The sequence below is a fragment of the Leptodactylus fuscus genome, chromosome 6 (genome assembly GCF_031893055.1).
Source record: "Leptodactylus fuscus isolate aLepFus1 chromosome 6, aLepFus1.hap2, whole genome shotgun sequence".
NCBI classification, from domain to species: Eukaryota; Metazoa; Chordata; class Amphibia; order Anura; family Leptodactylidae; genus Leptodactylus; species Leptodactylus fuscus.
Window position 1 is genome coordinate 64163141 of NC_134270.1, and position 23071 is coordinate 64186211.

A 23071-nucleotide genomic window follows, 5' to 3' on the forward strand; every position below is an offset into this window, starting at 1 on the left:
TCCCAGACACAAGACACATGCCGGCTTTTTTCTTCAGTTTTACCAACTGGAGCAAATAGTTAAAGGGGTGGTCATTGATTTTTTTTTTTTCCTTTTTATTTTTGGCCTATTTTAAAGGATAGGCTACAAATCACTGATTAGAGGGGGGCCTACAGCAAGCCCCCGCAGTGTTCAGAGGTGTGTTCGGTCTATGTACTACACAGTGCAAAGAGCCGGAGATGCACAGATTTGACTCCATGCCCTGTATAGTGGCGGCAGCACTTATAACCTATCCCACTGATGGGCCATGAATTTAATAAAAGCAATGACAGTCCCCTTAATAAATGTGTACCACAGCAGATAAACCACTCTCGGAGAATAAAATGAGCTGGAAGAAGATGCAAATAAATTGATACATTTTAGCCACAGAATTTCTGTATACGCGTCCAGCTAAGAATTCTGCAAGCAGGTTTCTCCCTTGATAGAAAAAAGAAAAGGTAGCTACTTATAGATCAATGCCTGGTTTTCTAAAACTTAACATGACCTGTGATAAAAGCCTCACTGACATATCTTAAAAGGATCTGAGAAACTCGCAACCCTACAAAAATAACAATCTCTAGAAATGTGCGGAACTAAACAAAGCCGAGATACTGTATGTAAAGAGCACAGGCAGCATTTTCACTTTATTAAACAGAACACCAGAAAACCCCTAAAATGCCATTTTAAATGGTGACATTTCCAAGGTGCAGATCTTGTAAAAGTTCTTCTGCTCTCCATATTACCATGGTAACATCTCGGAGCAGCGCTAAGAGCTGGCAGACCTTTTGGTACTTGAACCAATTGTGTGAGAATGGTGAAGATACTCGGTGCAGTGTGGAGACTCCAGGAGGAAGGAAAACCGACCTCCAACCTTATACAGTTGATCTCCCATGCAGTTGTGCTGGGAGATCAGACACCATTCATACTGCTAGATATGGAATCACACAGTAGTATTGTCCCCTATTTTACCATTTTATACTACAATGCATTTCTAGAAAATGAGATCTGTAGCATAAGCTTTAGACATAATCCAGTCAGCATCATAAAGTGCAATAATACAGGGATCCTCAGTGACCAGGTTTAGACTCTGTTCACACTCAGGTCATGATTTCCATTGAAAACAGAAAGAACAAACGATTGCCGTATCAAATTGGACACAATAGATCCCACTGTGCCCACTGACTTACAATGGGATACACTGGTCTAAACTGTCATTGTGATGGGAACAATTGTGATGTACAGCACTATTCTCATACTCCCCAACCTGTCCAAATTCAGACGCGCAAGCCTAGATTTCAGGGGCTAGAAAGTTGCCATAAATGATAAAAAAATGTGGCCGGGTCAATGACCTTGTCCACACCATAACCTTACAACACACCCCTTCACTAAAGTGCCTAAGGTTTGTAGAAAAGGCATTTAAAAGGATTTAACCCCTATTTATTGATTTTTTTTTTTTTTTTTACACCATAAAAGTGGAGTAGAAGAAAAATAATTCTCTCCCATAGTGCTTGTAACTAATGGTTGAGTGTAGTGAGAATATGTACCGTATATACTCGAGTATAAGCCAACCCGAATATAAGCCGAGACCCCTAATTTTACCACAAAAAAACTGGGAAAACGTATTAAGTCGAGTATAAGAAGAGGGGGGGAAATCCACCATTGCAGATAAAAAGTCTAGTCATGTGCATTGCAGCTTAGTAACTCCATGGGGATCATAGTAATAGCAGTTAACCCCATCATATCCCTCACATTAACCCCCTGTGTGCCTCACATAAGAGTTACTGATATGTGGGACATATGGAGGTAATAATTAGGTATCTTCATAATTAAAGGGGTATTCCCACGTCACATACTCACCATTCTTCGCTGCTGGAAAATCTTCTTTCTTCCGGCTTTGTTGCGTCATTGGTGGGCGGGGTTACATATGCAAAGCCAGCGGCTTTCTATGCCGCTGGCTCTGCGTGCACGCTCCCGATGCAGCATTGTGAAGACCAGTCAGTTCCCCAGCCTTCACAATGCCAATACAGACCCGGCATCCGCTGTAATAGAAAGGCGGATGCCGGGGGGTTAGACGCCGGCACATCGCTACGCTCCTGCCCTGCATGAAGCCAGCAGCGGCAGGAACGATGCTGCTATTCCGCCCCCCCTCCCCTCGTTCCTGACGCTGCTGACTTCATGCAGGGCAGGAGCGTGGCGATGTGCCGGCGTCTAACCCTCCCCGGCATCCGCTTTTCTATTACAGTGGATGGCGGGTCTATATTGGCGGCCACTTCCCCCCAAGGTGTATAATATAATAATGTAGCTTCCTCTCCTCCATACAACAGACATCTTCCATAAGACACAATGAATCGTGGCCACTCATCTGCAGGGTAGATGCTAAATACTAGTGTGCTAAAGGACCTCTGATGACGCCATGACCATGTGATCGGACTCTGGTGTGGGCGGAGCTACTAGGATTTAGACTCAACCTTATCCGCAGATGTTACATATCAGTGGCTACAGGACCTTTGATGACATCACAGTCACATTACCTCATGACAAGCCAATCACGGAGCAGTAGCACTAAAAGACCTCCCCCTTCCGGGTCCTTCCAGTTTTCTGTGCTCCATGGACCCTGACTCGTGTATAAGCCGAGGAGAGCTTTTTCAGCTTGAAAAATGTGCTGAAAAAGTCGGCCAGGGGTACACAGGTCTGGAAAACTCTGGAGCTTGCTAAATACCTTCTGCACTAATTTTTGTCAGCCAAGTTGGGAGTCTGTTACTACCAATATGATGTATGCCATGCCTGAACTACACAGAATACAGAATTGTTGTCAGAATTGCCATTCCTAGCTGGTTCTGTTTCAGAACTACAACTCTCAGCATTTCCTGGCATCTACAGAACTTTGTGGCATGCTAGGAGTTGTAGTTTTTCTAAAATCTCATGAGCCACTTAGGGGCAGGAGTGGCTGTTGCATGTGCGGTATTCCACATGACTTGCCCCACTTACCACTTTGTGATAATTACTAAGTAGTCTTCCTGCGGCAATGACAGGTTACTATTGTTCTCACTTTTACATTACACAAGATTGGGATACCCTCTTAAAGGGGTTGTCACGTTTTTGTGGGGTTTTTTTTAAAAAAAAATTCAGATAAGTGTAAAATAATAAAATACATTATCCGTTTATCAGTGCTGCCTGGATTCCCCACTGGTCTCTACTTTCTGGCCCCTCTCAACACACAGTAAATGACCGCTCAGCCAGTCACTGGCCACAGCAGCGACCCTCCATCAGCCAGTGCAAGGCTCAGTGTGGTCAGTGCAGGGTCATTTTCAGGGTATCAAGAGGGGGTCAGGAAGTAAAAATTGGTGGGAGAGGGGACTTGGGAATTATTGGAACTGGAAAAGCAAGGAAACGAGTAGAAAAAAAGTGATTGTATGATGGAAATTACTAAAATACGTTACAAAGCTTTAAAGGGATTCAATCATTAAAATGATATCTTTTTTCTCAATAACACATAGGAATAGCCTTAAGAAAGGCTATTCTTCTCCTATCTTTAGATGTCTTCTCTGCGCCGTTCGGTAGAAATCCCGGTTTTCTTCTGTATGCAAACAAGTTCTCTTGCAGCATTGAGGGTGGGCCCCAGGACTCAAACAGCACTTGGGGTGTCCCAAATGCTGTGAGAGAAATCTCCAGCACCGCCTCTATCTTCTTCTGGAATGGCCTCTCCCTGCGTCTTCTTCCAGCGCTGGCTTCAAACTTCTAGGCATGCGCAGTCGGCTATGCCATCAGGCCTTGGGAAGAGCTGACTGCGCATGCACCTGGCAATTTTCCTGTGGCCACTTACATAGTAAACTGGTATAAGTGGCTAATTTCTTGTGGCTTCTTACACAGTAAGCTGGGGTAAGGGGCCACAAGTAAATGGCCGCAGGCATGCGCAGTAGGCTCTGCCCGAGGCCTGACAGCATAGCCGACTGCGCATGCCCAGAAGTTTGAAGCCAGCGCAGGAAGAAAACACAAGGTGAGGCTGTTCCAGAAGAAGATGGTGACAGCGCTGGAGAGTTCTCTTGCAGCATTGAGGACCGCTCCCAGTGCTGCGAGAGAACTCATTTGCATACTGAAGAAAAGGATTTCTACCAAACGGCGGCGCGGAGAAGACATCTAAAGGTAGGAGAAGAATAGCCTTTCTTAAGGCTATTCCTACATGTTAGTGAGGAAAAATGTCATTTTAATTATTGAAAACCTTTAAGATAGTATAATCATCCTGACAATCCCTTTAACAACTCTGACAGACGCAAGTGGGAAATTGAGCCTGTATGGCCGGGTACCATAACAGACTCCATAGCCTGCAGACCAAGTATGTCACAGTCACAACGAAAAACAGAAACCAAACGGCACACAACAAAAATAAAGATCTTCAGAATTTGGTATTTCACATGAGCTGGCCCTTTAAATGAGCACAGCTTTCTACTGCACATGTGCATCTATGTATTGTGCTCCGATCAGTCTTCTGGCCTTCATGAACTCAGGCCTTGAACCTGTAAATGACAGTCCAGACCAGTGTGTGGGAATGTGATGCATCCTTCCATATGGTGGGAAATCTCTCCCCCTGTGAATCCCAGGATCCTGCCGAGCCCACAGGGGTTTCATACACAGCAGTGGATTCCTCTCCATGATGGATTATAGTAGACTGAGAATAAAACATATTTATGGAGAAACACTGATCTCCACTTTTCTGTTGTCTATAGCCCTCTATTCTTTATCCATATGTCTGTGCTGAAAATCTGTTCTGGTTTATGAGGTCAATCACAACACATCACTAGAAAGTAAGTTACTGTCACTTGGATTTCCAGGATGCACAGACAACAGTTCTGGTTTTATGTAGATAAAGCTTTGCAAGATTCATCTGACCGTCATTATTAAGATCTCTGCTTGCTGTCAGTGGATTTTTGTTGAGTAAATTCATCTATTCCTACTGATGTATTCGGTCACACGTTCCAAATTTTTCTATTGTAGCACACTGCAGTTCCTGGAGTCAGGACCAGCATTTCAATACAAATAAGAAGGTTCTGCTCCAGTTCACTGACAGCAAGAAGAGCAATAGACACTGGAAAGGCATCAAAGACAACATATATAATAAATCAGAAATTGTCATAAATACATAGCCAGTTAGATCTACAAAGATTACCAGTTCATATATAAATTTCAATATGTGAAATGGGGCCACTGTATGGCACAATAGAAGTAAGCCCAATGGCTTCTTTCAGGATCAGTGAGGTTATTAGAGGACTCTAAAGCATATGTAAATACTGTGACAACATACACACTATGACATCATATTTATATAGACATCAGAAATACTGTGACATCAAACACACTATGACATCATAGGAATCACTATGACATCATTGTGCCTGCTCTGTATACAGTCCTATGAAAAAGTTTGGGCACCCCTATTAATCTTAATCATTTTTAGTTCTAAATATTTTGGTATTTGCAACAGCCATTTCAGTTTGATATATCTAATAACTGATGGACACAGTAATATTTCAGGATTGAAATGAGGTTTATTGTACTAACAGAAAATGTGCAATATGCATTAAACCAAAATTTGACCGGTGCAAAAGTATGGGCACCTCAACAGAAAAGTGACATTAATATTTAGTAGATCCTCCTTTTGCAAAGATAACAGCCTCTAGTCACTTCCTGTAGCTTTTAATCAGTTCCTGGATCCTGGATAAAGGTATTTTGGACAAACAATTCAAGTTCAGTTAAGTTAGATGGTCGCCGAGCATGGACAGCCCGCTTCAAATCATCCCACAGATGTTCAATGATATTCAGGTCTGGGGACTGGGATGGCCATTCCAGAACATTGTAATTGTTCCTCTGCATGAATGCCTGAGGATTTGGAGCGGTGTTTTGGATCATTGTCTTGCTGAAATATCCATCCCCGGCGTAACTTCAACTTCGTCACTGATTCTTGAACATTATTCTCAAGAATCTGCTGATACTGAGTGGAATCCATGCGACTCTCAACTTTAACAAGATTCCCGATGCCGGCATTGGCCACACAGCCCCAAAGCATGATGGAACCTCCACCAAATTTTACAGTGGGTAGCATGTGTTTTTCTTGGAATGCTGTTTCTTTTTGGACGCCATGCATAATGCCTTTTTTTTATAACCAAACAACTCAATTTTTGTTTCCAAATGTGCTTTTTCATACCTCAGGCAACTCTATTTGTGGCGTACGTGCAGAAACGGCTTCTTTCTCATCACTCTCCCATACAGCTTCTATTTGTGCAAAGTGCGCTGTATAGTTGACCGATGCACAGTGACACCATCTGCAGCAAGATGATGCTGCAGCTCTTTGGAGGTGGTCTGTGGATTGTCCTTGACTGTTCTCACCATTCTTCTTCTCTGCCTTTCTGATATTTTTCTTGGCCTGCCACTTCTGGGCTTAACAAGAACTGTCCCTGTGGTCTTCCATTTCCTTACTATGTTCCTCACAGTGGAAACTGACAGGTTAAATCTCTGAGACAACGTTTTGTATCCTTCCCCTGAACAACTATGTTGAACAATCTTTGTTTTCAGATCATTTGAGAGCGGGCTGTCCATGTTCGGCGACCATCAAACTTAACTGAACTTGAATTGTTTTGTAGAAAGAAATGGTCCAAAATACCTTCATCCAGGATCCAGGAACTGATTAAAAGCTACAGGAAGCGACTAGAGGCTGTTATCTTTGCAAAAGGAGGATGTACTAAATATTAATGTCACTTTTCTGTTGAGGTGCCCATACTTTTGCACCGGTCAAATTTTGGTTTAATGCATATTGCGCATTTTCTGTTAGTACAATAAACCTCATTTCAATCCTGAAATATTACTGTGTCCATCAGTTATTAGATATATCAAACTGAAATGGCTGTTGCAAACACCAAAATATTTAGAACTAAAAATGATTAAGATTAATAGGGGTGCCCAAACTTTTTCATAGGACTGTATATACACTCACCGGCCACTTTATTAGGTACACCATGCTAGTAACGGGTTGGACCCCCTTTTGCCTTCAGAACTGCCTCAATTCTTCGTGGCATAGATACAACAAGGTGCTGGAAGCATTCCTCAGAGATTTTGGTCCATATTGACATGATGGCATCACACAGTTGCCGCAGATTTGTCGGCTGCACATCCATGATGCGAATCTCCCGTTCCACCACATCCCAAAGATGCTCTATTGGATTGAGATCTGGTGACTGTGGAGGCCATTGGAGTACAGTGAACTCATTGTCATGTTCAAGAAACCAGTCTGAGATGATTCCAGCTTTATGACATGGCATTGCATTATCCTGCTGAAAGTAGCCATCAGATGTTGGGTACATTGTGGTCATAAAGGGATGGACATGGTCAGCAACAATACTCAGGTAGGCTTTGGCGTTGCAACGATGCTCAATTGGTACCAAGGGGCCCAAAGAGTGCCAAGAAAATATTCCCTACACCATGACACCACCACCACCAGCCTGAACTGTTGATACAAGGCAGGATGGATCCATGCTTTCATGTTGTTGACGCCAAATTCTGACCCTACCATCCGAATGTCGCAGCAGAAATCGAGACTCATCAGACCAGGCAACGTTTTTCCAATCTTCAATTGTCCAATTTCGATGAGTTTGTGCAAATTGTAGCCTCAGTTTCCTGTTCTTAGCTGAAAGGAGTGGCACCCGGTGTGGTCTTCTGCTGCTGTAGCCCATCTGCCTCAAAGTTCGACGTACTGTGCGTTCAGAGATGCTCTTCTGGCTACCTTGGTTGTAACGGGTGGCTATTTGAGTCACTGTTGCCTTTCTATCAGCTCGAACCAGTCTGGCCATTCTCCTCTGACCTCTGGCATCAACAACGCATTTCCGCCCACAGAACTACCGCTCACTGGATGTTTTTTCTTTTTCGGACCATTCTCTGTAAACCCTAGAGATGGTTGTGCGTGAAAATCCCAGTAGATCAGCAGTTTCTGAAATACTCAGACCAGCCCTTCTGGCACCAACAACCATGCCACGTTCAAAGGCACTCAAATCACCTTTCTTCCCCATACTGATGCTCGGTTTGAACTGCAGGAGATTGTCTTGACCATGTCTACATGCCTAAATGCACTGAGTTGCCGCCATGTGATTGGCTGATTAGAAATTAAGTGTTAACGAGCAGTTGGACAGGTGTACCTAATAAAGTGGCCGGTGAGTGTATATGCTCCTTCAGAAATGTTTTTAAATTTACTTTGATAAAGGAGCCTAGCGTTCCGAAACGTCAGCCATTTGTCATCATTATGAGTTAGCCATTAAAAAGGTATCAACTACTGAAGATTATCAAGTTTTCTTGTTTTTTATATGACATCATATTTATAGACATCAAATATACTATATGATAGTTATATAAATATGTCATATTGTGTATGATATCATAAATACTATGATATCATACATCTAGTGAGATCATAGTTATGAGATATTGTCCACATATTCAAAAGAAATATCAAGCCCCGTGCCCCAGAATTCTAGCATCATAAAAGTTGTAGATTTGTTACTTTTTGGCCTTCTTTGCACATACATTTTGCTCTCATAGATTGTAAGCTCTTGCGAGCAGGGACCTCAATCCAATTGTGGGAACTGATTTACACCTCTGTAATGTCTCATTTTGTAAAGTGCTGTGCAATAGGTTAGTGCTATATAAATAAAATGTATTATTATTATTATTTGCATTTTACAACACTTATTCCACTTCCAAAAAGTGAGCGGGACAGTAGCGAAGTTAGTATTGTGAACTGATCTACCAAGTGGGATAAGTTGATGGTGAATACAGTAAATGCATTGGGGGAGAATAATCCTTTGAAATGCTGCAGATCTCTTGGAGAATAAACACCATAGTCAAGGATTTTATTATTGAGGCTAAGGCCCCGTGTAGCGAAATGCAGCAAAAACATTGTGGGTTTTTTCCCAGTATTTTTCATTGTGTTTTCCTCCGCTGATTTTTTTCCTTTATTATACCCATAGGGAAAATGCCAGGATATACAGTAACTGACATGCTGTGATTTTTGTAAACGCAACTTTTTCCACTACAGATTTTTTTCTACAATATGTGGAGGGGATTAGCCAGTATCCCGTTCACTTTGAAGGTATTTGTATAATGCAGCGGGTTTTTTTGCCACAATGTTTTAGCAAAATGGGGTTTCAGCCTAATGGTGGTTTTTGTGCCACTCTCACCACTTTTCTCAAAGTGTGTGGGGCCAGTAGCCATTTATGTCACAAAAATGATGATAGCAACATACACCAGTGGGGAACTTGCAAATATTTTAGTTGAGGCACACAAACGCCTGTAAAATGCACCTAAGGAAGCATATCCTCTGTGGCTGGAACGGATATCATGCCAGTCTCCATCTATCTACCACTCTTATTTTTTGGACAACTATACTCAGTGGCCAAAAGTCATGGAAAGGTACCGGATGTGCCATTAAGAGTGGGTCGCCCCTCCGCAAGCCCTGATAACTGCAGCAAGACGAGGCATGGACTCCACGAGGTGTTAGAAGAGTTCTGGAGGGATATTGATCCACACAGTCTGCACTGCAACCCACAATTGGTCCTGTGTAGTTGGCGCTGGGTCCCTGGAGCGGACACTGGTATCCACAGTATCCCATAAATGCTCTATGGGGTTGAGGTTGGGCGAGCGAGCAGGCCAATCAAGGGTCATGAAGTCACTGGTGTGTTCATTAAGCCAGTCCCGTGCCACCAACGAGCAATGACATGTTGCATTGACCTGTTGGTACACAGCATCCCCATCAGAGAACTTCAACACCAAAAAGGAGTGAAGATGGTCTGCCATAAGTTGCACGTATTGAGCACCTGCACCCGGACAATGGGGCCCAATTGCAACCATGTGAACGCGGCCCAGACCATGATGGAGCCACCTCCCGCCTAGACACGTCCCTGTTAGTATGCAGGATCCATGACTTCATGGGGCATAGCATACGCCACACTCTCACACACCCATCGGCTATGTACAACTGGAACCGTGATTCATCAGACCATGCCACATGCCGCCACTCTTCCATGGTCCAATGACGATGGTCACGGGCCCATGCCTGTCTTCGAGCTCTGTGTTGCGGCATCAGCAAAGGGACACGGGTCCAGCGTCAACTGTTGAAACCTATGTGTTGCAGTTTTCGGCGTACAGTCCTGGTGGAAATGGGGTCCTGGCGCCCCACATTGAAATTGGCAGTGATTTGATCCACAGTAGACAGTCGAGAGCCCCGTATAACTCTACGGAGGTGACGTGACGTCCATTCATCGAACACTCGTGGTCGACCGGCGTGCCGGTTTACGCTGTTGCCAATGTTGTTCCTGCAATATTGCAGGTCTACCCGAGACACTGTTGACCTCGGAAACCCAAATTCCCAGGTAATCTCCAAAATGATATGCCACATGCATCTTGTACCGATTATCATCCCACATTCAAAGTCACTTAAGTCACAACGTGCTGCCATGTTCACAAGACACATGCCTACATCAGTACGCTCAGGTATCCTGGCGACACTAGTGCCATAGGCCGCATCGAGTCACACTGTTTGAGCATCATATCCAACACAACCGGCAATGAGACATGCCTTCCCGTGACTTTTGGCCTCTGAGTGTATTTGAATGAGTTATTGTGTCTGGACTGGAATTTCAACTTGATTTGTCCTGGCAGGGCTGCTATTTGGCTTTATAGTGACATACACAGTGACATCATAAATAGTGTGGCATCATGTATAATTTTTAGAATATTGAGAGAGAGAGAGAGAGAGAGAGAGAGAGAGAGAGAGAGAGAGAGAGAGAGAGAATCCAATCTGACAGTAACTTGAGTATATAGATATACAGTTTCATCATATATATTGCAAAATCATACACAGTGAGATCACATATACTGTAAAATACATATTTATACTGTAAATGCTGTATACAGACATCTTATGTATTGTGATATTATATACATTGTTACAAGAAATGCATGGTGACACCATAAACATCATGAAATACACGTGGCAACATACAAATTTGTTACTGTTATGATACACTGTATCACACACACAGTAACATTATATATAGTGTATAGTGACATCATACCCCCAGTAACATCACACACATAGTGGTATAATATGAAGTGACCCATGATATCACCACATATAACGTCAGTATATATTATAAGCATTGTGACATCATACACATATTGACCATCCATACTTTATTTGTATGATACCACAGTAGTTATGCTGTCACTTTAGAGATTTCATACATGCCATACCGTGCCATAAATAAACTGACATCATACAATTTGTGAAAATACACACATAGAGATATCGTATATAGTAATATTATATGTACTGTATAATGACATCTTACATGAAATAATATTGTTATATCACACATATTGTGTACTGTACAGTACCTCATACATGCTGTATACAGAAACCACCAGCGTTTCCTCAAGTATAATGAACATGCTGCGATTTCGGCAGCACGTATTTTTTCACAAGGTGTGGAAGGGATTTGCTAGCCACCTTGCAGTGACTGTAATACACTGCGTTTTTTCCCACAGCGTTTACGCCCCATGGAGCCCCGACCTTTAAATGATTTCAAGTTTGAAAGATTCTCAACTTTATTCTTGATTTTCATGCTTTTGCTTGTACAAGTTAAAAGAAGTTGAGTGGGCTGGCACAGTAAGGAGGAGTCAGACATATTTGATGCAAACTTCCTCATTCTACCACCCAAAAGTGGTATTCAAAGTAAAATATTTTGGGGGAGGGAAGCCTCCAACAAGGCCAGTTCCACAAGGGCTTTTAGGCCGGGGATCTCATGTGATTTCAACAACGCAGAAAAAAAATACGGCATCTTACAGTCACTGCAAGGTGGATGGAATCCCATCCCCACACTGTGAGGGGGGGAGGGGAGTGCAGCAGACACTCTGGGGTTTCCAATACCATTGTGGTTTTGGAAACTGCAGCATGTCAATTATACTTACAGTTTTTTGCTGTGGCCAGCTACGTGGTGGTTTGAACCTTATAGTCTGCAAAAATCTCACTGTATCACAGCTTAGAATGGCGTAGTAAGTTACTGCCTCATCACAGGACTATTCTCCCATTATGAATACAGTGTGGACCAGTAGTCCTCCGATGATCATACTGCAAGTCTGGCTATTTGAACATTTTAGGAAAAACGGACTAAATATCCCAGCCTGTAAAAACCTGTGTGCAGCTAGCCTTAACCTGTCAAGAGATGAAAGTGAGTATGGGTGCAGTAGATGGATGAGAGCTGTTAGGGCCCCTTCACACAGAGGATACGCTGGCTGATTCTGAACGTGTAAACATTCTGAATCAGTAACGATTAAAGCAGATCCCATTGCTTTGTATGGGAGCCGGCATACGTGTGCTCCCCATAGAAATGAATGGGCTGCTTTTTTCCATTCATTTCTATGGGGAGCGCACGTATGCCGGCTCCCATAGAAAGCAATAGGATCTGTTTTAAACGCTGCTGATTCGGAACGTTTACACGTTCAGAATCAGCCAGCGTATACTCCGTGTGAAGGGGCCCTACACAGACTAGTGAGCGGTGGCTGCTCCTCTGGCAGGTGATGCCAATGTTCTGCACATAAAGGCCCAGCTGGAGGGCAGATTTCCACCAGCAATTAGCAGAATCGTTCCCTGTGAATTGTCTCCACTACAGGGAGTCTTTCTGAAACACTCATGATGAAAAGAAAAAGCAACTTCCTGATCAACAAGAAAATAAAATACTAACTCAGCTAGAAAAAAAGCCATGAAAAAATGTAAAAGGAAAAGCCACGTTTTTCCATTTCACAGTATATATTCTGTATAGCAGTATAGCTGTATATACTGATGCTGTGCTGGTCTTTGGTTATGTCAATCACCATTTTGTTGGAGTCATTAAAATATCATCTAAGTCCTTATTCCCATCACGGTCAAGGCTTCATCAGAAGTGTATCCCCTTAACACCACAGGTATTTTTTGGTTTTCGTTTTTGACTTCCTCCCTTCCAAAGGGCATAACTTTTTTTTTTATTTTTGTGTTCAAAGAGCCGTGTGATGGCTTAGTGCTTGGGGGACAAATTGTACTTTATAGTGGTACAATTTAATATTCTGTGTGATGTACGGGGAAGCTGGAAAAAAATTCTGAATGTGGTAGAGATGGACAAAAACTGCATCTTTCTGTTTTACAGGCTTTGTTTTTACGGTGTTCATTGTGCAACCAAAATGGCATGTCATCTGTGTTCTATGGGTCGGTACAATTCTCGGGATACCAGATGTATATCATTTTTACATTCGTTTCCCCCCTTTAAAAATAAATAAATAAAAATTCTTAAAGTCACCATATTCTGACACTAGTAACTTTGTTATATGTCTGTGTGCATAAGGCGTAATTTTTTTGAAGGGTCAGATGTACTTTGTATTGATACCAATTTGGGAAATGTCTATTGCTTTCTTCTCTTTTTATCCAATTTTGGCACTTGTGTTTTTTCCCCACTATGGCATTCCCCGTACAAGAAAAATATTTTTACACATTTGACCAGTTGTTTTTGGCAGAAGCCCGCTTTTTCTTCAGTGTCCCACTCCCCGGAGTATGCTTTTTGACTGAGAGTCTGCTGAAGGTCTATTGACCGAAAAACGTTTTACACCACTACATTGTATCATTTGGATTGTAGCATTTATTGATTTGAACCCATTGTATATTCTGACCTAAAGTACAGTACACTGACATTATTTGGATGTATTACCATAACTCTCATATACACCAATCCGGTGATTAATAAACTTGATTACTGCCCTTTTTGAGTGCGAAGTCTCTTATATGCTGTATTTGACGGGTTGGGACCTTACTACAGCAAACAGTGGGCCAACTACACAATCATCAACATAATTATATAGTACTTATGGTTCTATTTTGCAGTGCTCAGGAACTTTTTGGCACACAGGATATCTGCATCCTCTATTCTGCTCCCAGAACGATGATTCCAGCTCTATGGCACTGCCGGGAGAAGAAGAGAAGATGCGCACATCTTGTGTGCTAGAACAGGTCCTGGGCACCATAGAACAGTATGTAGCGGGTACTATTACCTGTGGAGGGACACTATTAAGCCACTATTACAATACTAGTGCCCCCAGCTAATAGTATTACTTATGTTGGGGAATTATATTACTGGAATAGTGCCCCCCACAGGTAAAAACATATATTATAGATCTGATCATAGGGTTGGGGCACCCCAAAGACGCCTCTAATACTGTTGGGGTGATGGGGTAATTATGCAGGTTGCGGCTCACAGGCAGACAGGGATGGAGATTGGCACTCATTGTCTGTATCCAACCTACTTGCCAAAGCCCCCTCAGGGATTCTGTGATCAGATATTCACCTGTATCTAGTGCTCAAAATGTAATACAATTGGGTAGAAATCCTTTGCTTTATCGTCTTATACTCCAGTCATATCCAAAACTACATTCATAGTTTTGTGGATTGCTACTAAAATGTTGAGTATCTTTGTAAGTGTTTTCCTTGTATAATCTAGTAGAAATCCGAAAATACAACATGTCTTATACCCCAACTAGAGCTAGAGCTGCATTCACAGTTCTGATGGTCACTGATATAAAGATCAGTAACTTCATAAAATATCTTGCTTGACTTATTTTGCAGTGATCCTGGGATACCTAATGTACTATACTCCAGTAATATCCAAAGCTGCATTCATAAAACATCATTTAGAATTTTATACAACATGTCATATTAAAATCTGCATTATCTGCATCCATAATGCACTGCAGTAATAAGCAAGCAGAAGAATTGTGACTGCAGCTCTGGATGTGTCTGGAGTTGGCTTCATTAGGCCAGTGGTTCCTAGGCTAAATCTAACGTAATGCATGGATGACTTGCAGCCAACAATCGCAGCCTCACATAACCACATATCATAACATAACCACAGCCAAGTGAGCGCACAACTGCAGAACATGACCCAAGATATCAGCCCCCTCATAGAAGTGAATGTCTTGCACTTACCGCAGCTGAAGGGTCCGGCCTAAATGCTACGTGTTATTCCTTCATAACCGCAAAAATATCTCACAGCTGTAAAATAAGTAAAGAAAGAATTAGACAAAGAACATTCCAGAGACACTGGCACAAATCTTCCTATCATAACTCCACATGTGAAAGCAAATCTAAAGCTGACCGTGCATATTACATTAATGTCAGCTGAACCAGACTGCCATCTGTATAAGGGGAGCAGTCTGACTTTTCCTTGATAGTAGATACAGAGAGAAAGAAGCAGCAAGTTGTGAATTTCAACATGCCCCATCCATTTGCATTAAGTGTAGATAAGCCAACACTAGATTTTTGTGTATGGGACCTGGGAAAAATAGCTGTTCCCAGCCAAAGAAATGGTATATTAGCATCTCAACCTCTCTTGGCTTAGAAGTGAATACCCGAGTCTCTGACCGCCTAAGGGGAGCGAGAGTTCTATTTTAGGTCAATCCTAAACCCCATAAAGGTAAATAGGAGTTACAAAATCAGGATAGCTTGATATGCTACATTGTTTCTGTAAACTTCTGTGTAATAGCCATGTTCGACTGTTTCTGTAACCCTCAGCCTTGTGTTCCAATCTCAACCATAACCAGATGACATAATACTGCTTTCAGTGTAAAACTACACACATCTAGGAGCAAAACCGTAGGAATCTACTGCCTGTCATTTCTGGTTGTTTGAGAGAAAGACAATACAGCTGCTCTGGATCTTCAGAGAACAGATCGGACATCAATCTCAGATTAGTAGGGGCAAGACTCCCAGCACCCCATCGATCAGCTGTGCAAGCACATTAGCCACTTCACTGCATACCAAGCATAGTGCCATTTATTGTATTGGATTAAACCCTAATCGGATATTGATGAACTTTTGAAAGGATACCTCATAAATATAGAGCAATAATCTCAGGAAATCCTTTAATATGTTAGATACATAAAGGGTCTGTAAGTAAATAGCAGAAGGGAATGGTTAATAGTAGTAATACCCTGCACCATACAAAAGTCATAGGGGTGCGGTGCTGACAAGCATATATCACGTCTATACGTGCATATGATCACAGGATGGATGCACGGTCATTGGCAACAGATGCCCAGTCAACAAGTCACATCATGGCAGCTTGCACCAGACTGCACTAGAAGATTCAGCCGGCCCCGAGCAGTTTCTGAACACCAACGTCACCCGTTTTTAGCTGCTTTACCCAATGCTCACATAAACCACTATTGATCCATGAGCTGGGGGATAATGCTACCATAGACAAAGCAATCAGGAATAGGAGATTTATTTGGTCGGCGGCTGAGCGTGCTGTTAATGTGTAAAAAACAGTCATAAAATATTTACTATATCTGGCACTATGTCCTCCAGTTTTTGGCCATAATGCAAAATCTAATCTCCTGAATGCTTTTAACCCCTTACACCCGTACCTTTATGTCTACACTCCACACAGGAGTTATTCCTTCATTGTCGGCATCTAACTCCAGTACATTGTGAATGTGTGAAGAGGTGACGTGCGGTGAGTTGGGTTGGTGGAGGCTCCTCCTCTCTGCTGGTCTTTAACAATAACCTTGTTCTTCAGACAGCAGATTTATCTGTGAGCGATCCATCTGCACAGAGGCGGAGAGGTTAAATGGATGCTTTTTCGTGGCAGCGCTTCAAATCCTCTTGGCTTGTGTCCACTTCAGCAGGCTCCGTCTTCTCATTCGATGACTGCCAAAGATTTGACTGTGATGTAATGTGGTGGACTAATACGAGGCCAGATTCTGGCAGTACTGAGCATCCTGTCTACAGATGGGGATTATTCTCTTGTTCTCTTGACCATCTTTTCTCACGCCCATAAGGTCAAATCTATGGTCCAGGAAAATAGTTTTGTCAAATCATCAGGGGGTTACTTGTCCTGAAACCACATCTGTTGGTTGAAAGATGAAAAAAGAAGATTCAAAGACCAAAATAAAAAAAAAAAACTAAAAACAAGCATAAAAACAACAACTTATAATAAAACATAAAGAAACCGCGGCTGTGGAGACCATAGGTCAAATCACCAACGCAGACTCCTTTAATTTTGCTCATCCTGACTCAGATTCCTTCATAAATGACTGCCAACCATGGGCAGTACAAAGCAGTAAAGATCTTCCGAATCAGTAAAAAGTCAGTGATTAAATTCCTATGGGAAATATGTAACACACTAGGCATCTCATTAATTATACAATATTAATAATCATATAATTAAAAATAATTTGACATTTTATTACGCTACTTTTTTGCCAGCTCCACTCAAAACTGGTCCAGACTAACACCACAGCCCTGAAGGGTACAAGTAGAAATCTCAGTCTGACTCTTATAAGTGTCCCTGTGACTTCTAAAGACTATACCTACTAACCAGTCTTTAAAAAAGGAACCCTGCTGAAAACAAATCCAATTGGGCAAAGGAGAAAAAGATGGAGCTGCAGTCTAAGGGTAAGTTCACACAAAGTTTTTTGGTCAGGGTTTTGAAGTCGTATTCGCCTCAAAACCCTGACCAAAAGGGAAAAAAGAAGCGAGGTGCTCATTCTTCAGGCCAAGTCGCCTCGTGAATTGGGCCTAATCTGGAGCAGAGAGTGCGGCTGGATGCCTCCGCCTCAGATTCCGATCCAAAAAACCCCGTGTGAACTTACCCTAAAGCTTACAATAAAAGGACAAAATGTTGTCAGACCAGCGCTCTGGCCCTGCTAGTGGACGATCCAACATGCATAGCTTATTCAGTTCAGACTACAGTGTCATCAAATATATACAGAATACGTCAGGGTCTTTTTTCAGGTTTATATTGGGTTACAGAAAAACTGTTTCCCGGTCTTGGTTGATAAAATCTGGCAGGATTTAGGCATAAAACAGCAGGGCACAAATGGAACCAGAATTCTTCTCATGTAGAAGAAGCTTCTTGCTGGCAAGAACCACTGACCTCCATGTCTGTATGTGAGACTGTTCCAGGGAGAAGACAACCTGTAAAGTCCTGGACATGTCTGGATGAGGTCACTGGGTGAGAGTGAACAACCCTCAATTTACAGATGATCATCATGAGCAGAGTCACATGTTAGGCCTTTGGCACTTCACCTCCAATCTAATAAGTGAAGGAGGCCGTGAGGGGGTAGTTAGAGGCAGGTCTGTAAAGGGACAATAACCTGCAATCTTTCTCCTCCACATTTTCGTGACCTGTGTGGGTTGGCAGTAGTTTATGGTTTCCTGGTATACAAGATATCCAATCCTTATACAAAACACTACTCCACATGACAGTACGTATATCACAGCATATTATTACAGTAAATACATTGTAATTAAGCTTCATGTATCCAATGAACAAGCAGAGAAAACTAGGACATTCAGATGCATTACACTGACAAGAAGTTGCATTACATGAAAGAAAGCACAAGAAAATAAAGATATTTGAAATCACAGATATAGGTTTGTTGTACCCTGTGTGCCCACCACAGAAAGGTGAGGGGAATACAGATGATGGGGAATCAATGGCGTGACATTCACAACTGTTCACGGACAGTCCAGAGATAGGAGGATTATTATTCAATCTGGTGACAATGTCCGGATAATACTCAAGCTGGGCTGAAATGAATGGGATATTCTTATGACAATCTGTGTAGGATTCACATCTGATAATGCAGGGTCCATACACTGGACCATTTATACTACATTACGGTATAGTACATCTCTCACGTATCTATATGGTCTAGATGTGGAGAACGCACTGCACTGATATTTACACATGGCTGCCACAATGTTTCCAGATTGCTGCACAGCAGGAGTCACAGATCAACAGAGTCACATTAGGCTCTGTTGCAGTGTTGCTAAATAACACATTTTTATAGTGTTGCATTTCCATTCAGAGGAAAGCCATCATGAATATATACAAATATTACAATTGTAAACCCAGCAAGTCGTAAACTAAATAGTAGTTGTCCACCATTTTGAATCCATTATGGTTGTGACGTCTCCCTATAAATACATTCCCCTTCAGTTTATACTACCTACACTGATATACTGTGTATATGACCGCCACAGTCTGTGTCAGCAGAACTACCTGACAGGGACATGCTTCTCTAATCCATGCCCTCAGTGTCCCTCCAATCATGTATCTATCACTATAGTCACACAGCCAGGAAGATTGATAACAAACATGACAGAAAATATTTAGAGCAATCTTCATCTTTGAGAAGTTCTATGCAGAGCTTCCCTTTAGTTAGTGGCTGAGACCTGCTAACCTCTGGCTGCACCAATGATGTGTTCTGTTCTATATTTGACATTTAGAAATCTGCTTTCTGCAATACGGCTAAAAATAAAGCCTAAGTGCTTGCTAAATAGTTAAACAGATGCGGAGACATTGTACACATATGACGGGTCAGTGCTGAGGCTCTATTGCTAGGGAGCGGCTTTACAAGGTGCACGGCTTTCAACGCTTGCTAAATACATCTTTTTTTTTTTTCTTTTTTTTCCTCCTTCCCTTTAGAAAAGATGTTGACATCTAAAAAAAAACCTCATTCAGAGCTCAGACCATATCTAGGAGCCAGAACAAGGTGCAGTGAAGCCCTATCAATAGAATAGACCTGACTAAAAGGATTACCGCCATGGCTACTCGTTCTATTTTCATGAAGTAAATGATGAAAAGAACAGCAAACAGGAGGAACAGACAAAGAACGCTGCACTGACACTAAGAAACACTAAGGAATAGACATAAAGAGACCATTGTCAAACATGTTTTGGTGAACATCTGCAGGCTGTAATATGCTGCAATGACTGACAATATACTGTTGCCCTAAGCTTCATTTACACAGCAGAGGACCATGGACAACAGTTCTCACCTAGAAGTATTCTTTACACCTCTGTACATACCAAGTTGGAGGGAACATGCCATGGTTACCCTCCTGTCAATACTGTACGTAAAGACTTGTGTAGGACGCTGCCTGAAGTCAGAAGAGTGGGTGGAGATGGATGGACCGTCTACACCAATACATCATACCAGACTAAGGGTATGTTCATACTACAGTTATTACAGAGAGAGCTCCACCCATCTGCAGCCATACCCACTGACTAAGGCGGAGTTCACACAGAGTTTTTTGGTCAGGATTTTGAGGCCGAAATCGCCTCAAAATCCTAAACAAAAAAAAAACGCCTCCCATTGATTTAAATTGGCGCCGGTTGTTTCTTTTTTTTCCGGGAGCAGTTTGTTCCGACTCCCTGAAAAAAGAATGGACATTCTCATTCTTCGGATTGCGCCTCGCGAGTCCGCCTGAAGGCACTCCCGACTAGGCCCATTCATTTGGGCCTAATCCACTGCACTGGCATCTAGTCGCTGCTACCCCGTATTTGGGATCGCCTCAGATTCTGATTCAAAATACTCCGTCTGAACTTAGCCTAAAATGTAAAAAAAAACATGGTGGACACTTCCTTCCATCAGGCTTGTGTATTTTCGTAATGGAAGAAAAAAGTACAGCCTGCAGGAATTTTTCTTTTGTCGGAAAAAATGAAAGACATGGAAAAAAAGTGCCCATCAGGTTTTTTTTTTACATTTTAGTCAATGGGAATTGATGCAGATGGGTGGATCTCCATCTGCATCTGCTACTCTACCACCAGTAATGTCTGTTGCATCTGTCATTTACTGTCCCTCACTCTCCTCTTGTGTCACATGAGAGCAAAGGATATAAAATAATGGTAGTGTGAACCTAGTCCTAAAAGGACAGAAGACAACTGTAGCACACTCTCAGCTATTAGATCAGAATGGTTTGTCATATATACTGAACTAGACACAAGGTCTGCACCACACGGCAGATGAAGTCTGCAGGAATCATCAGATTGTGTACAACACATTTTGCCATCTTCTCCACAAATACCGGTACATAGAAATTGAATGAGAGAGCGGGAAAGAACAACATAGCCTAGATGTGTGAGCAGTCACGGACTGTCCTCCAGAGAGTTGATCCTACCAAAATCAGGGTTAGGGACAGAGATACAAGCGCAGTCCCCACAGAACTGGTGGAGGCAAGATCTACTCATTAATGTCATATTCTGAATCCTGATAAGGATTGCTTCTACCACAGAGTACGTGAAAGGTCAGAAGACACAGAAGCTGCTTCATCCTTCCTGTCCCAGCAGCAGGATGAAGCTCAGGGTGACACAGACAATGATGGCCTGGGGCATCCTGAATAAGGTTAAATGTTACCTCACAAACAAGAGATCTTAAAGGAGCAGTAAATGTGAAGTCTGGAGCAACATTAAGAAGTGATACTGTATTCACCATTTCTATACTCAGGGAGCAGTAGGATATTTTAGCCTACTTCACAGTATGGCTTTCCCCAGTCTGGATGAACAGATAATAGGGGGGAACAGACTGTATTCTCCTGTCCTACTGTCAGACCTTAGAGCTTTAGATTGCTTTCAATGCGCAACAATTCTGGGTCCCATAGACTTTAGGTTTTGTTCCCCTTTAAAAAAGTTGCCCAGTTCCTGGAAAAAAGCAGCCATGTTTTCCTAAGGCTGGACGACCACAGCGCTCATACGGCTGCTTCACTTTCTGCTAATGGTCTTAGGAACCAGCTGTTTATTTTATTAGTAATATTTTTCCCATGAAGCATTGGCTGAAAAATAAACCTCCATACGAGACAGTCTATTGAATGAGAAACAATAGCCGTTGCGTTGCTATAGGTAGCAAGGCCACTTTGTGTCAGATGCAGTATAGACCTGTATTCATAGAATTATGTGGGTTTTGTTGTATTTCTATGGCTTCAGGTATCTAAATGATGTTATAGGGTTTGCAAACAACTGCCAATAAAAATCCATGGACTATATTGTGTCTGTAAATATTCATAGCATCTTACCTTGAGCACTCTCCAATGTGTCGCCAATGGGGGTTTACGCAGCTTTTGATGGGCTGACAGTGGCTGGAAACAAGCCTGGGGAGATGGCTATAAAAAGCTGCAAACCATACAATTCTGAAGTCACAATTAAGAGGATTTCAGAATTAGCGGCGGGTTGTACATTTCTTGCAGATTATCTGTGTGGGGCTCTGATCAACGTACTACATCAGGATGAAGATCTGCAACCGGCCCAGATATTCAGATCACTACAAAAACAATATCCACATAACCAAGCCCTGATGGACTCTTTATGGTACTAACATAACCAGCCAATGGGGCTCAATCTATAAAGAGGTTGAAATGCAGAAAAAAATTAAAGTTTTCTTCTACAGCAGTCTTCACATTTACCGCTAGGTAACAGGTTATATACAGATCCAGCGTCTGTAACCTGCACAGTCAATGGGGGAGATTTATGAAGACTGGAGTTTTTTTATATTCCTTGCACCAGCAGAGGGTGCGCCTCCTTTATGACAAGACACATCTCTCCTCATAAAGGAGCTGGAGCCTCTGGCAGGCCATGTGCCTAGAATGAACCCCAGATCATGGCTGGCATAGATTTCAAGCAACATTTATGGAGGTTTTACGACATAAATGATAATAAATCTCCCCTACTCTGTATGTACATGAGATCACTTATCCTATACTGATCCAGAGTAACATCCAGTAATATACTCTAGGGCTGACCTCCTATACTGCTGGTGGAGTCACTGTATATATTACATTACTTATTCTACACTGGTCCAGAGTTGCGGCCTGTATTACACTTCACAGCTGTAAGCCTATGCACAGACCGACTGCCTAAAAGAACCTCAGCACCAGCAGTGAACCAGGAGGCTGTAATGTTATAGCAGCTTTTACATCAATATAACAGGTAAAGTGTCCTGACAAGGAAGAGAAGCTAGGCATGGCTCCAGAGACTTAAAGTGACAGCTTTTTTTTTTTTTTTTGTAAAGCTATTTAAAGGTAGTCATCAATGTAGATTCAGAATCGGCCACTGCTGATGCTGTCACCCATGTCTAGTACCTGTACCTACTTCTAGTTTCATAGCAGAGCCCTCACAGCTGCCCCAGATTTCAGTAACTGGTAAGGCATAGAA